Source organism: Triticum urartu, chromosome 1 (genome assembly GCF_003073215.2).
Source record: "Triticum urartu cultivar G1812 chromosome 1, Tu2.1, whole genome shotgun sequence".
NCBI classification, from domain to species: domain Eukaryota; kingdom Viridiplantae; phylum Streptophyta; class Magnoliopsida; order Poales; family Poaceae; genus Triticum; species Triticum urartu.
The window spans coordinates 127,348,204-127,364,285 of NC_053022.1; positions in this window are offsets into that span (position 1 = coordinate 127,348,204).

The window sequence follows — 16,082 nt, forward strand, 5'->3', positions numbered from 1 at the left end:
CATGCCAAAAATGGCAACCATCCAAACAAAGACCAATCTTTGGGTCATGACCAAATTTTTGGTAAGGTGCACTTTAGCCACAATCCAAACACACCCCAACACCCGGCTCGTCGAGGATGCACGGGGCGCCGCGACGCGTCCGCGGAGTGGTGTAGCGCGACCAACTGCATCCTCTGGACCTGAGACCATGTCGGGTCATGTTGCTTTTACAATGACATGCGGGGATCACATGTGAGCAAAGGGCATCTCCAACGTTGCCATGACCGCAGCTGACTACCCTGGCACACCAAAACCCTCGTCCCTCACACCGTCGCGCGATGCGTTCCCAGCCGGCGCCAGCTGCCCACATTCATGCCGTCCATTCGTATGTTGTCGTTAAGAGGCTCGGTGCCCGAGGAACCAACTCCGGCGACTTAATGACGCACCCGGACGCTTGGCCTCACCGGAATGCGCTACTTAAAGCGGCAACGCCCAGCTAACCTCCACACCATAGCGCATCGTCCTCCTACCTGGCACCACATCTGCCATGTCCGCAAGTGCGAATGCTCTGCGGGAGAGCTTGTCTTTGGGGATGAACCTCGAGGTCACCACCCTCGCTCAAGTCGCCTCTCCCGACGCAATAGCGGCGTATCCGGACGCGGACATGACCGCACAAGCGGTGGCCATGCTGGCGGCCGACGATGGGAGCACCATCAGCCACGCGTCCTACTTGCCGCCGTCCAACGTCCGGCACCGCCGAGGTCGGGGACTCCTCCGAGGATGAGTAGGGCATGGGAGGCGGCAGGGCATGGTGTGCCAACTCGACGGTCTGTATCCCGTGTTCTACTCTTCCTCGCCGGAGACCGCACCTTCACTTCACGGGTCTTGAACCCCGCCCCCGTACATAGAGATCGCAGATGGAGGACGTCGGTCACCGCCGTAGAATAGGTTTGGGGTCGGGTTTCTTTTATTTTTCTGTCCTATAAAAGTTTGAAATGTAATGAAAATCTATCGTGTTTGCATTAATCTCGGCCGGTGTATATGAACTTTCACAATAATATACATATTGTAGGATTACTAGCAAGATGCCCGTGCATTGCATGGAAGATCAAGATCTTGTGGGAGAAAAGGATGAACAAGGGAAAGCCTTATCTGCAAATGTGGAGAGGAGTGCGGGTAAATTGTCATAGTTTCCTTCCTATCCGTTAGATATAGATCTGATGGCCTATATTGCAGGATGACACGCACACCATCATCACCAACTCTGCTTTTTTATTGAACTGAGACAAATCTAACATGCGAAGTAAAATAAACACATAGGGTCTATACATACACAAATTATCTTAGGCACTCCAATAGTACGTCCACTACACATTCACACATTTCACATCTTTCTACATCTACGGGAACCTACGAAAGGGTTAACATAAATTGCCTCTCTCTCTCTCCTCCCCTGATTTTCATGGTGGTGGGCCCCTCCCTCCCCCCAATCTACAATCAACAGCTCACATGTTTCACATTACGTTAATTACATAACTGGGATTACGTAGGTGTAGCATTACTCGTCCTAAAAAACCCAACTAAGCCAACCACCCAACATATCGCGCGGGAAAAGACCCGGCCGTGCCGTTTTAGTCGGGATTACCGGATTACTAGTAGTAGTATCGATGGATCGCGCGAAGCAACAATTTTTTTTGAGGGGGCGAAGCACCTCGTTTAAAAGGAAAAAAGGCGGTACACTCACAACACTCCTGTCACGGTCGCATTGCACCCCACACACGTTCGGTCCTGCACACGGCTCACGCAAACAGAACACGCTTCGGCTTGCCTCTTCAGTGACACGTGGGACTGCACTTGGAGAAACCGACCATGCACCAAACTCCCCCCGCCCACTGCACGAAAATCCTCCCCCCCCCCACACCCAAAAATTTCCCCCAAATCCGATTCAACCACCCTTCGGCCAACTAGCCAATAATATTCCCCAAACCCCCTCCCCCTGTCCCCCTCCACTCCATTCGCTCCGCCAAAGCCGCCCTCCCCGCCGCGCAGATACGTCGGCGCCGCGGTTCGGCGATCCTCTCGCTCCCACAGTACGCTCTCGTAGACTGCCGTCCTCTAGCCGCGCCACCACCTCTGGCTACGTTCTTGTGGAGGCGCACGACGGTTAGCGCCGCCACTGCTGGCGACGTTCGTGTGGAGACGCACGGGGGTCAGTTTCTCCCACGGTATGTGCATTCTAGACTGAGGCCCCGTTCATGTCGGTGTAGCACTGAATGTTAGCTAATAGACGCTGTTAATCTCACTGTTTGCCGAAGTAGTTTACTGTCAATATGCTCTGCTTAAGAAGCTTCCTTGCCCTGTTCTGCACTCAATCTTCTTAGCTGAGATGGCATGCCAAGGCCGATTAGTTGCTAAAATATCCTGCCATATATTTATTGTGACGTAGATTGCCATGGTCTAGTAGCCAATCTTTTAGGTGAAATAGCTCTACACCGTTTTATACTCAATCTTTGTTGTTGCGATGGCCTTCGATAGTTTGATGGTTGTGTGCTTGGCCTCATTGACTGCTGAAACAACCTGCCATAATTTGGCACGCAAATCTGTTTGCTGAATTAGCTTTACATATATTTCGTTACTTAGATCTGCTCGTCCAAATATCTTGCCATAGCTTTAGACATCAACCTAGGTATTTTTTTCTAGACTTCATAAAAAAGCATATATGTTTTTCCTGTAATATCTAGTAGAAGAACTAATTTGTATGTCTAATAGATGGACATGACTTGGATAACTTCTGCTCGAAGATTCTCCGCTGCATATGTCGAGGGGGTTGAAAACTTCATGAACTTTATCAGAGCTGAGTACGGTGGTCCGAAATCAGATGTGCTCTGCCCGTGTAGCAGTTGTATGAATTCAGTTACAAGACCCCAGTCAACTGTGCAAAATCATCTACACTTGTATGGGATGTCGGTCACATATACTAGGTGGGTTCATCATGGTGAAGCTGTGAACGTCAATGTTATTGACTACGTGGAAGCAGCATATCACCATCTTGATCTGCCTAATGCTCAGGTGGAAGAGGAGGAGGAGGTGGTGGTGGCGGAGCCAGTGAGTTTGACCAACATTGAAACAATGCTATGAAATGCTCGTGCATTCCGTGAACTTTCACCTGCAGAAGAAAAACGGTGGGCCCGCATGTTGGAACAGTGCAATGTTGCTGTCACCCCAGGAAATAAGCTGTCAGTATTCACAGCTATGGTCACCTTTCTTCAGGTGAAGATATCTGAGCGGATGACCAACAAATCATTCGATGCGATGTTGGTTGCTTTCCGCAAATCTTTCCCAGACGCGTCTGAGCTGCCACACACCTACAGTAAAATGAAGAATTTCCTTCGTGCAGTTGGAATTGGATATGATATGATCCATGTTTATAAGATTAATTGTGTTCTGTTCCGGAAGGATTATGCCAACTTAAGTGAATGCCCAAAATGCAAATCATCAAGATGGAAAGATGGCGATGTTGTGAAGAGGATTCCTCATAATGTTCTGAGACATTTTCCAATTACACCAAGATTGTAGAGGTTGTTTCATGATGCTGAAACAAGAGAGGATGTACTGTGGCATTCTAGGAACTAGGAGTACAGAGATCAGAATGTAATGAGCCATCCATCTCATGGTAGTGAGTGGAAAAGCTTCAATGATAAACACAAAGAGTTTGCTGCTGACCCAAGAAACATTAGACTTGGCTTAGATTCAGATGGATTTAACCCATTTGGCCACCAGAGCGCCACATATAGCATGTGGCCAGTGCTTGTTATCCCTTACAACATGCCTCCAAATGTCTGCACCAAAGAATCAAACTACATGATGGCCTTGCTCATCCCGGGTCCAAAAAGTCCTGGAAATGATTTTGATTTGTTCATGGAGCCTCTTGTGGAGGAACTTCAACAGCTATGGAAGGGTGTTCTCACTCGAGACCTATATAGCAGCCCACCAGCTGATTTCTTTATGCGTGTTATTATAATTTGGTGCATCCATGATTATCCGGCTTTGGGCACTATGTCAGGGCGAACGACACATGGTTACAATGCATGTGTTCGCTGTGACAGGAATCCGCTGTCATACGCAATACTTAGCAAGATCTGTTACATTGGACACCACCATTTCCTTGCCAAGGACAAGCCGCATCCTAGAAAATACCGAAGACATGTGTTCAATGCAAAGCATGAAAACCGTGATGCGCCAAAGAGGCTCACCACCGATGAGTTGCAAGTGAATTAGAGAAGGTCAGGCATATTACACCAGGAAACCATCCTGGTAATGGTAGCGGGAAAAGGAAGCGTGGCAGGGTAGAAGAGAGATTATAGTTTACCCGCAGGTCCACTTTGTGGGACTTGGAGTATTGGAAAGATTTGGATCTGCGGCATAATCTTGATGTGATGCACATCGAGAAAAATATATGTGACAGCATTATTGGCACACTTTTTAATATTGAAGGCAAGATGAAAGATACCTTAAAATCTAGGATTGATTTGACACACCTGGGTATCATAAAGGATTTGCAGGTGCAAGATGAAGGTAAACCACGGGATATGGCACCAGCTGTGTACGTCTTGGACAAGGTAAAAAGAAAAGAATTCTGCGAGGTCCTATCACGTGTGAGATTCCCACATGGATTTGCTTCCAACCCTGCAAGGAGAGTCAGTGCAGATGGAAACAAGGTACAAGGGTTGAAAACTCAAGACTGCCACGTCCTACTTCAAAGGGTTTTACCTGTTATCCTTAGAGGATTGGGCCGCCCTAACTTATACAGAGCAGTTGCAGAGTTGGGACAATTCTTCAGGGAACTCTGCAGTAGGAATATCAGGATAGATGCTTTGGAGCGTCTTAGAGACAAGATACAACTATCCTATGCGACCTTGAGAAGATATATCCTCCAGCCTTCTTTGATGTGATGGTGCATTTGGCTGTTCATCTACCTGATGAGGCACTACTTAGAGGTCCAGTACAGTATGGCTGGATGTACCCTATTGAAAGGCGGCTCAGCACTTTCAAGGGCTATGTTAGGAACAGAGCTAGACCCGAGGGTTCCATTGCAGAGGCCTACATTGCTACAGAGGCGTTGACATTCTGCTCAAAATACATTGAAACAGCTGATCAGCTTAGCAAAGAGGTGGGTGAAGACAATCCCGGGCTCAATGTTTTCGATTATTCTGTTCGAGTTACAGGGAAGAGTCGACAAGAGGACAAACCTAAAGATTTGGACAAAATGGTTTGGTATGTGTTGAATAACTATCCTGAGATACTACCTTATATCAAGTAAGTGCAGTACTGCAGCTTATACATCGTAATCTACTAAACTTGCAGCACATTCTTATATATTTAGATGTTTGACGCGATCACTATGTTGTGCAACATCTACAAAGAGGAGTTACTGACGCAAAATCCAAGAAACATTGACAAACTGGTTATGGCAGGATATGCGAAATGGTTCAAGAACCATGTAAGCTTTTGAAGTGCACTATCAGTTTTTTTAATATATTGAGTACATAAGATGATCAGCTTGTCTATTTTCTAACCATAGGGTAAGAAGATGTGGGAAGATGGGCAGACAGTTGATGATGCCCTTTACTCACTAGCAATGGGTCTTGATACTCGGGTAAGACATTATGAATCTTGCATTGTTGGAGATGTGCGCTACAACACCCTTGCACGAGACGAAGGCAGGAAGACACAAAACAGTGCCATCATGAGCACGGATACGTATGACAAAGAGACAACTGAAATGTATGCTAACATAACAGACATTGTTCAGTTGCAGTATATCTCCAGTTTCGAGGATCATCGGTGTGTGGTTCTGTTGTGCTGTCGTTGGTATAACCTGTTTTCCAGGATCACAAAACCCAGAGCTGATGATTATTTCAAATCCATCAATGTCAAGGCGGCGTACCAGACCAACGAGCCTTTTATTTTGGCAAATCAAGCAACATAGATATTTTTCTTGGAAGACACATTTGCACGTAGCGATGACTGGAGAGTATTGCAAAGGTTTGAGCAGAGGAATTCGTTTAATGAAGTTGCACAACAAGATGATGCTTACACTTCTCCTGATGTACAAGATAACACAGATGTTCCTAATATCTTTGAGAACCATCACGTCAATGACGCCGGCGAAGAGATTGTCTGTCGTGCTGTGGACATACAAGAGTTGATCAAGAAGAAGCCAATGTTCGAGGACGTTGAGGACGAAGAAGAAGATGACGCCGTGGGGAATTACGATTCAAACTGATACACATGGCGAAGATGTTGACGCTGCTGCTGCTGATGATGATTACATTGCTTTTGTCGTATTTTCCTGTCAGAAGACGTTTTTTATCTACTATGTGAAATTGTGTTTGCTATGACAACTGAAACCTGATGAACATGTTGTTTAGTATTTTGTTGTGAGAACATCACTTGTTATGTATGCTGATTTGTGTTTGGTGATTGTATGACAACTAAAACATGATGACATTATTGTTTATTTGTACTCATATTTGGCTGTGAAACTTGAATTTGATGACATAGTTTGCTATTGGACTGCAATTTGCTCGACGTCTTCGAATGAGAACAAAGCTGACCCGACAGGGCCTCTGCTATTTATTTATTTATATGAGAAAAAGGGGATACCCCCTGATTTCCGTTATAGAAATCATTAGATGTTCACAACACTACGCCCAGCCTGCTACACAGGTTTCATTCATTACTAGTTTCTGCAAAGTGCTCATGTCGTAGCCACTGAATACATCACGAGTGCTACATACACTGCAAATAAAGAGACAAACATCCTACAGAGCACATCGATTTTGCCCATTATCTTCACAAGCTCTTTCGTCTCCTCATTGCTGTCAAGGCCATTCAGCAACTGTTGCTTGGCCATGATCAGAGGAACTGCATCTTTAACCTTCTGCTCTGCATCTTCCTCTTCTGCCGTTCCTTCAGTTACTTGTCCAACACCCCAACCTGCTGGTATTGGGATTCCTCGGCTAACCAAATAATCAGCGTAGTTGCATTCCCCCACATCAGCAACTTCCCAAAAATACAAATCACACGAATCTTCCCTTTTCTGCACGAATCAAATTGGAAGATCATCAACCAAACTATTAAAAAAATCAGCAACTGAAAACAGCAGAACAACACTTAAACATATTATTACCCCATGATTCAGGCATTTGTAGAAGACTCGGCCAGGGTTGCGGATTGTGGTTGAGACGCGACAGATGACTCTGCGTGATTTGCATCAGTGGCACCACACCAACTACAGCGGGTTGCGATGAGCAATCGGCTGCGGTGCGCGTGCCGGCGGGTGTGTGATGAGACCCACAGGCGATGGTACGGGTGGTGACTTGGCGCATATCTGGTTGTTGCCTGCTGAAGAGCAGGTGGACGAGCAGCCAACGGACATGGTTGCTGCGGCCAGAGCTTTTGATGCTAGGCAGAGTAAGTAGAGAAGAGGAGAAGCGAACGTTGGATATGTCAGTTTCATTACTTGCAGAGTAGCATAGCACCATATATAGTCATAGTCTAGGTTTGGATTCGAACCAGCTACAGGAGCACATCTTTCTTTTTTCTAAAACTCAACAACGTCTCGTTACTGGTACACTAGCTTGTTTTGTACGCCTTCCCAAGTCTTTGATTTTCTTTCCCTTTTTTGCGAGGAAGGAAGGAGGACAAAATTGAGAGTTCCTGGGACTCGAACCCAAGACCTCTCGGTTGAAAACCAAGGGTGATAGTCACTTATGTGGCAAACATTCCCTGTGAGGAGGACGGCAGACGAACGCATTTTTCTCGCAATTTTCTTCCTATATATAAAAAAGTATGCTACTTGGTGTCCGCTTAGTCAACAAACGATTGTGCCAACCTTGACCGTTGGATTGACATTCAACGTCTGTCGCGTTTCTTCATTCTCTTCTTCCTCGAGCCGCCAAAGCCAAACCAGCGCCGGCAGGACCGCCTGCTCCTGCCTCCCACGGCTGGCTGTGATCTTCCCCTCCTCCTGTTCGTTCCCGTTCGAGGCCTCACCATCATCCTCCGCCTTGGTTCGCTCGCCGCGGCGCCACCCTCCGGTGTTGTCAACATGGTCAACAATCGAGAGGAATAAGGAGATGACTGTACATGGTGAGGATGACAGTAGGGACCCAGTAGCACGCAGTAATTTTGTTTTTTCGGGACAGAGAAGGGTATCAACTGGGTTGTGCGGGACCCGTGGCCCGTCTAGCCCAGGCTTTTATTTCATATGTTTAGCACATGACCAACCCAGTTTGTTTTTTTCCTTTCTGAAAATGGCTAGCCAGCTATTTTGTTTTTTTGCAGAATAACCAACGTAGGCCTACTTGCTTTTCTACGCCCTGCTGGGTCGGAAATCTTTCAAGATGAGGAGGGATGCATTTTGCCCAGAAAATGGGCTATAAGTAATAATAAATGGGCTGTAAAATGAAAAAAATACAGCAAACAGGCAATTAGTTCCAAAATACTGTTTTCTTTCGGATTTTGATATTTTAAATTTCATTGTTTTTGTGCGGGTAAAATTTCATTGAATTTAAATTAAGGTATATTTAGATTTAAAATTAATTTGAATCTGGCTAGAAATTTCGGGTTGTATGCTGTTTGGGACAGATTTGGAGGCTGACTTGTGGGTCTACTAGGTTGACGTGTACTTTGGCTTTGTCAACTTAGTCCACAAACGATTCTAGCAGCAGTGACCGTTGGATGTTAATCCAACGGCTATGCTGCTTCTTCAATATCTGATCTTCTTGCTCCAGCCGCCCAAACCAGCTCCGGTGGGACTGCCTGCTCCCGCCTCCCGTGGCCGGCTGTGCTGCCGCACAGGCCGCACCGCCCCACCCTACTTCATTGATGGCCAGGCCATTCCTCTACTCACCCACACCACCTGTTATTTTCTGACGACAGCAGCCGGACCGGTAAACCCTCGTACTCCCCACCGCATGGGAAACCATTACCGAGTCTTCCCCAGCTCCGTGTCGTTCCCTTCCTAGGCCTTGACGTCGTCCACCGCCATGGTGCTCTCGGCACGGCCTGGTCAACATGGTCAATGAACGACATCCATCAGTCGTGGACTGTACGCGCAAAATAATGATTCCTCCACCTGACAGGTGGGACCCACCGGAAGGGCCTTTGTATTTCGCGAAAAAACGTTCCCCCCGCTGACATGTCGGACCTACCAGCTATATCTTCGCACGCAAGGAAGTGCCTCCTTATTACGCACAAAAAATGAATACCCCCCTGCTAGATGGGACCCACCATAGTGGGAGGATGACTTGTGGGCCAACTAAGTTGACGTGGACGGAGGGCTTTGTCAACTTAGTCAATATGAAGGATTCTAGCTCTAGTGACCGTACGATGTCCATCCAACGGCCGTAGTGCTTCTTCAACCTCTGGTCTTCTTGCTCCAACCGCCCAAAGCAGCGCTGGTCGTGCCGCATGCTCCTGCCTCCCGTGGCCGGCTGTGCTGCCGCGTAGGCCTCACCACCCCCTACTATTCCCACCACTGGCCAGGCCCTACAGCGACGGCAGCCTCACACCGCAGCTGAACCAGTGAACCCTCATACTCCTCTCCGCGTGGGCTTCCACTGCCGCGTCTTCCCCGGCTCCGCGTCGTCCCCTTCCTAGGCCTCGCCGTCGTCCACCGCCGTGGTGCTCTCGGCGGCCTGGTCAATGTGGTCAAGGAACGACTTCCATCGGAGGTGGACTGTACGTGGAGAGGCTGACAGCTGGGTCCATGGCCGCAGCAAGGAAGTGCCTCCTTATTACGCGGAAAATAATGATTCCTCCACCTGACAGCTGGGACCCACCGAACGGGCCACTGTATTTCGTGGAAAATACATTTCCCCCTGACTGCTGGGATCCACTAGCTTCATCTTCGCACGCGAGGAAGTGCGTCTGGGCAAAAAAACGATTCACCCCCAGACTGCTGGGACCCACCAGCTACACCTTCGCACGCAAGGAAGTGCGTCCAGGCAAAAAAAAAACGATTCGCCCCCCAGACTGCTGGGATCCACCGGCTACATCTTCGCACGCAAGGAAGTGCGTTCGGGCAAAACAAAAAAATGATTCGCCCCCCTAACTACTGGGACCCACCAGCTACACCTTCGCAGGCAAGGAAGTGCCTGACAGTCGGGACCCACTTGGTCGAAGCGTACGTAGCGTTGTCATTCTGGTCATGAACGTGTACGTACATACTAGTCGATGTAGAGGCGCGCATGTGTCGTAGTAGAGGCATGCACGTGCCGTAGTAGAGGCGCCCACGTAGCATGTACACATACGTACAGCGGCCAGGGTGCAAGAAAGAAAATATGGCCACGTATGTGTACATACGGTCGGAGTCTTGAACACCTACTCGCACATACGTACGGCCAGGGCTCGTGTACATGGCTGGGTCGGAACGAAGAAACAGCGCCGTCGTCGTGTTCATGGGGAGGCAACGGAATGCGTCGTGTTCATGGGGATACAACGGAATGCGTCGTGTTCATCGGGAGGCAACGGAATGCGTCGTGTTCATCGGGAGGCAATGGAACGCGTGGGAGCCAACCGGCTGGGTCAGAACGGAATGCGTGGTCGTGTTCATCGGGAGGGCTTGGACGGAACAGGCAATGGAAACGAGGCCCAGCGTACCGCAAAACGGAGGAAATGGACCTCCTATGTTCGGAACGGGGTCCTGTTGATCGGGAGGGGTGTGGCGTACCGCAAAACGGAGGAAACGGACCTCCTACGGTCGAAACGGGGGTCCTGTTGATCGGGAGGGGTATGGCGTACCGCAAAACGGACGAAACGGACCTCCTACGGTCGAAACGGGGGCCCTGTTGATCGGGAGGGGTGTGGCGTACCGCAAAACGGGACTCCATGGACCTCCTACGGTTAAAACAGGGGTCCTCTTCATCGGGAGGGGTGTGGCGTACCACAAAACGGGACTCCACGGGATACTGTTCATCTCCACCATCGACCTCCTCCAGCCTCCACGGGCTACCGTCGACCTCCTCCAGCCTCCACGAGCTCCTGTTCATCCAGCCTCCACCATGCGCTACTCCACCGGCTACTGTTCAACCACCCCTCCACGGGCACCCCTCCACCGTCTACTGTTCATCCAGCCCTCCACACCACGGGGTCCTGTTCAACCACCCCTCCACGGGCACCCCTCCACTGTCTACTGTTCATCCAGCCCTTCACACCACGGGGTCATGTTCATCCAGAGGCAACGCCACCGCTCACTGTTCATCCACCCCCCCCCCCCCGCAATGCTCACTGTTCATCCAATCGATCGGCTTCAATTAGCAGCAGTAGCGAAGGAATCGCTCAATCGGGTTCAGTTAACAGCCATCGATCTATCGCTCGGGTTCAGTAACGCGTAGCCTGCAGTGCAATCGCTTGGGTTCAGTTAGAGCCCAAAGCCTCGCTCGGGTTCAGTTAGAGCCAACACCTCGCACACACGCGCGTATGTGTACGAGAGAAACATCCATCGCTCGGCCCCCGACCTCCCACCGTAACCGGGAACTCCCCAAAATTTTCCTCCCCCTCGCTTCTACCATGGTTTTTTTCCGTCATGGACGGCCCAAAGAATGTCATGCAGCTGCGTCTCTGACCCGCCCAGGATGAAATGCCCATTTTTTGTCATGATTTTTTGTCATAGAAGTAGGAGCCCACCACATCTATGATGATACCGAGTTTTGTCACAATTATCGTCATAGAAGTGTCATATGTATGTCAGAAAAAAAATCGTTCGGCCCAAAATGTCACGGATGTGTCTTTTTTTTTGTAATGTACTCATTGATCCTCTCTTACATCTTTTGGAGTAGTTTGTCGTTTGCTCTAGTGCTTCACTTATATCTTTTTAGAGCATGGCGGTAGTTTTATTTTGAAGAAATTGTTGAACTCTCATGGTTCACTTATATTATTTTGAGAGTCTTAAACAGCATGGTAATTTGCTTTGGTTATGAAACTAGTCCTAATATGATGGGCATCCAAGATGGCTATAATAAAAACTTTCATATAGAGTGCATTGAATACTATGAGAAGTTTGATACTTGATAATTGTTTTGAGATATAAAGATGGTGATATTAGAGTCGTGCTAGTTGAGTAATTGTGAAATTGAGAAATACTTGTGTTGAGGTTTGCAAGTCCCATAGCATGCACGTATGGTAATCGTTGTGTGACAAATTTGAAGCATGAGGTGCTCTTTGATTGCCTTCCTTATGAGTGGCGGTCGGGGACGAGCGATGGTATTTTCCTACCAATCTATCCCCCTAGAAGCATGCGCGTAGTGCTTGGTTTTGATGACTTGTAGATTTTTGCAATAAGTATGTGAGTTCTTTATGACTACTGTTGTGTCCATGGATTATATGCACTCTCACCCTTCCATCATTGCTAGCCTCTTCGGTACCGTGCATTGCCCTTTCTCACCTCGAGAGTTGGTGCAAACTTCGCCGGTGCATCCAAACCCCATGATATGATACGCTCTATCACACATAACCTCCTTATAACTTCCTTAAAACAGCCACCATACCTACCTATTATGGCATTTCCATAGCCATTCCAAGATATATTGTCATGCAAATTTCCACCATTCCGTTTATTATGATACGCTTCATCATTTTCATATTGCCTTGCATGATCATGTAGTTGACATCGTATTTGTGGCAAGGCCACCATGCATAATTTTTATACATGTCACTCTTGAATCATTGCACATCCCGGTACACCGCCGGAGGCATTCATATTGAGTCATATTTTGTTCTAGTATCGAGTTGTAATTTTTGAGTTGTAAATAAATAGAAGTGTGATGATCATCATTATTAGAGCATTGTCCCGTGTGAGGAAATAAAAAAAGAGAAAGGCCAAAAAAAGAGAAGGCCCAAAAAAACAAAAACAAAAATATGAGAGAAAAAGAGAGAAGGGGCAATGCTACTATCCTTTTACCACACTTGTGCTTCAAACTAGCACCATGGTCTTCATGATAGAGAGTCTCTTATTCTGTCACTTTCATATACTAGTGGGAATTTTCATTATAGAACTTGGCTTGTATATTCCAATAATGGGCTTCCTCAAATGCCCTAGGTCTTCGTGAGCAAGCAAGTTGGATGCACACCCACTTAGTTTCTTTTGTCGAGCTTTCATACATTTATAGCTCTAGTGCATTCGTTGCATGGCAATCCCTACTCCTCGCATTGACATCAATCGATGGGCATCTCCATAGCCCGTTGATTAGCCGCGTCAATGTGAGACTTTCTCCTTTTTGTCTTCTCCACACAACCTCCATCATCATATTCTATTCCACCCATAGTGCTATGTCCATGGTTCGCGCTCATGTATTGTGTGAAAGTTGAAGAAGTTTGAGAATACTAAAGTATGAAACAACTGCTTGGCTTGTCATCGGGGTTGTGCGTGATGGGAGCATTTTGTGTGACAAAAATGAAGCATGGCCAAATTATATGATTTTGTAGGGATGAGCTTTCTTTGGCTATGTTATTTTGAGAAGACATAATTGCTTCGTTAGTATGCTTGAAGTATTATTGTTTTTATGTCAATATTAAACTTTTCTCTTGAATCTTTAGTTGAATCAAATTTTACTATGGCCAGTCCGTGTTGAAGGTTAAAACAGCAAACTTCAAAAATCACCATTGTGGTTTTGATGTGTAGGTAAGAATGGTTCTTGCTAGAAGCCGATAGCAGCCACGTAAAACTTGCAACAACAAAGTAGAGGACGTCTAACTTGTTTTTGCAGGGCATGTTGTGATGTGATATGGTCAAGACATGATGTGATATACTTTATTGTATGAGATGATCATGTTTTGTAAAAGTTATCGGCAACTCGCAGGAGCCTTGTAGTTGTCGCTTTATAGTATGAAATGCAAACGCCATGTAATTGCTTTACTTTATCACTATGTGTTAGCGATAGTTGTAGAAGCAATAGTTGGCGAGATGACCACGACGCTACGATGGAGATCAAGGTGTCAAGCCGGTGACAATGGAGATCATGATGGTGCTTTGGAGATGGAGATCAAAGGCACAAGATGATGATGGTCATATCATGTCACATATTTTGATTGCATGTGATGTTTATCTTTTATGCATCTTATTTTGCTTAGTTCAGCGGTAGCATTATAAGATGATCCCTCACTAAAATTTCAAGGTATAAGTGTTCTCCGTGAGTATGCACCGTTGCAATAGTTTGTCGTGCCGAGATGATGCGTCTCCAACGTATCTATAAATTTTTATTGTTCCATGCTATTATATTATCCATCTAGGATGTTTTATATGCATTTATATGGTATTTTATATGATTTTTGGGACTAACCTATTAACCTAGAGCCCAGTGCCAGTTTATGTTTTTTCCTTATTTTTGAGTTTTACAGAAAAGGAATACCAAACGGAGTCCAATTGATGTGCCAATTTTTGCCGATTTTTTATGGACCAAAAGAAGCCCTCGGGGTAAAAGAGTTGGGCCAGAAGAGTCCCGGGCCATCCACGAGGGTGGGGGTGCGCCCTACCCCCCAGGCGCGCCGCCCTATCTCGTGGACGACTCGGGCACCTCCCTGACTTGTTCCTGACGCCAAAAATTCCTATAAATACTGAAACCTCCAGAAAATAACCTAGCTTGGGAGTTCCGCCGCCGCAAGCCTCTGTAGCCACCGAAAACCAATCTAGACCCGTTCTGGAACCCTGCCGGAGGGTGGATCCCTCACCGGTGGCCATCTTCATCATCCCGGCGCTCTCCATGACGAGGAGGGAGTAGTTCTCCCTCGGGGCTGAGGGTATGTACCAGTAGCTATGTGTTTGATCTCTCTCTCTCTCTCGTGTTCTTGATTCGGCATGATCTTGATGTATCGCGAGCTTTGCTATTAAAGTTGGATCTTATGATGTTTCTCCCCCTCTACTCTCTTGTGATGAATTGAGTTTTCCCTTTGAAGTTATCTTATCAGATTGAGTCTTTAAGTATTTGAGAACTATTGATGTATGTCTTGCATGTGCTTATCTGTGGTGACAATGGGATATTCACGTGATCCACTTGATGTATGTTTTGGTGATCAACTTGCGAGTTCCGTGACCTCGTGAACTTATGCATAGGGGTTGGTATACGTTTTCGTCTTGACTCTCCGGTAGAAACATTGGGGCACTCTTTGAAGTTCTTTGTGTTGGTTGAATAGATGAATCTGAGATTGTGTGATGCATATCGTATAATCATACCCACGGATACTTGTGGTGACATTGGAGTATCTAGGTGACATTAGGGTTTTGGTTGATTTATGTCTTAAGGTGTTATTCTAGTACGACCTCTAGGATAGATTGAACGGAAAGAATAGCTTCATGTTATTTTACTACGGACTCTTGAATAGATCGATCAGAAAGGATAACTTTGAGGTGGTTTCGTACCCTACAATAATCTCTTCGTTTGTTCTCTACTATTAGTGACTTTGGAGTGACTCTTTGTTGCATGTTGAGGGATAGTTATATGATCCAATTTTGTTATTATTGTTGAGAGAACTTGCACTTGTGAAAGTATGAACCCTAGGCCTTGTTTCCTAGCATTGCAATACCGTTTATGCTCACTTTTCTCATTAGTTACTTTGCTGTTTTTATATTTTCAGATTACAAAAACCTATATCTACCATCAATATTGCACTTGTACCATCATCTCTTCGCCGAACTAGTGCACCTATACAATTTACCTTTATATTGGGTGTGTTGGGGACACAAGAGACTCTTTGTTATTTGGTTGCAGGGTTGTTTGAGAGAGACCATCTTCATCCTATGCCTCCCACTGATTGATAAACCTTAGGTCATCCACTTGAGGGAAATTTGCTACTGTCCTACAAACCTCTACACTTGGAGGCCCAACAACGTCTACAAGAAGAAGGTTGTGTAGTAGACATCACGAGACACCACATGATGATCGGGTGTGATAAGCTCTACGTTCACATACAACGGGTGCAAGACAGTTTTGCACATGAGGAATACTCGGGTTAAACTTGACGAGCCTAGCATGTACAGACATGGCCTTGGGACACTGGAGACCGAAAGTTCGAACATGAATCATATAGTAGATATGATCAAC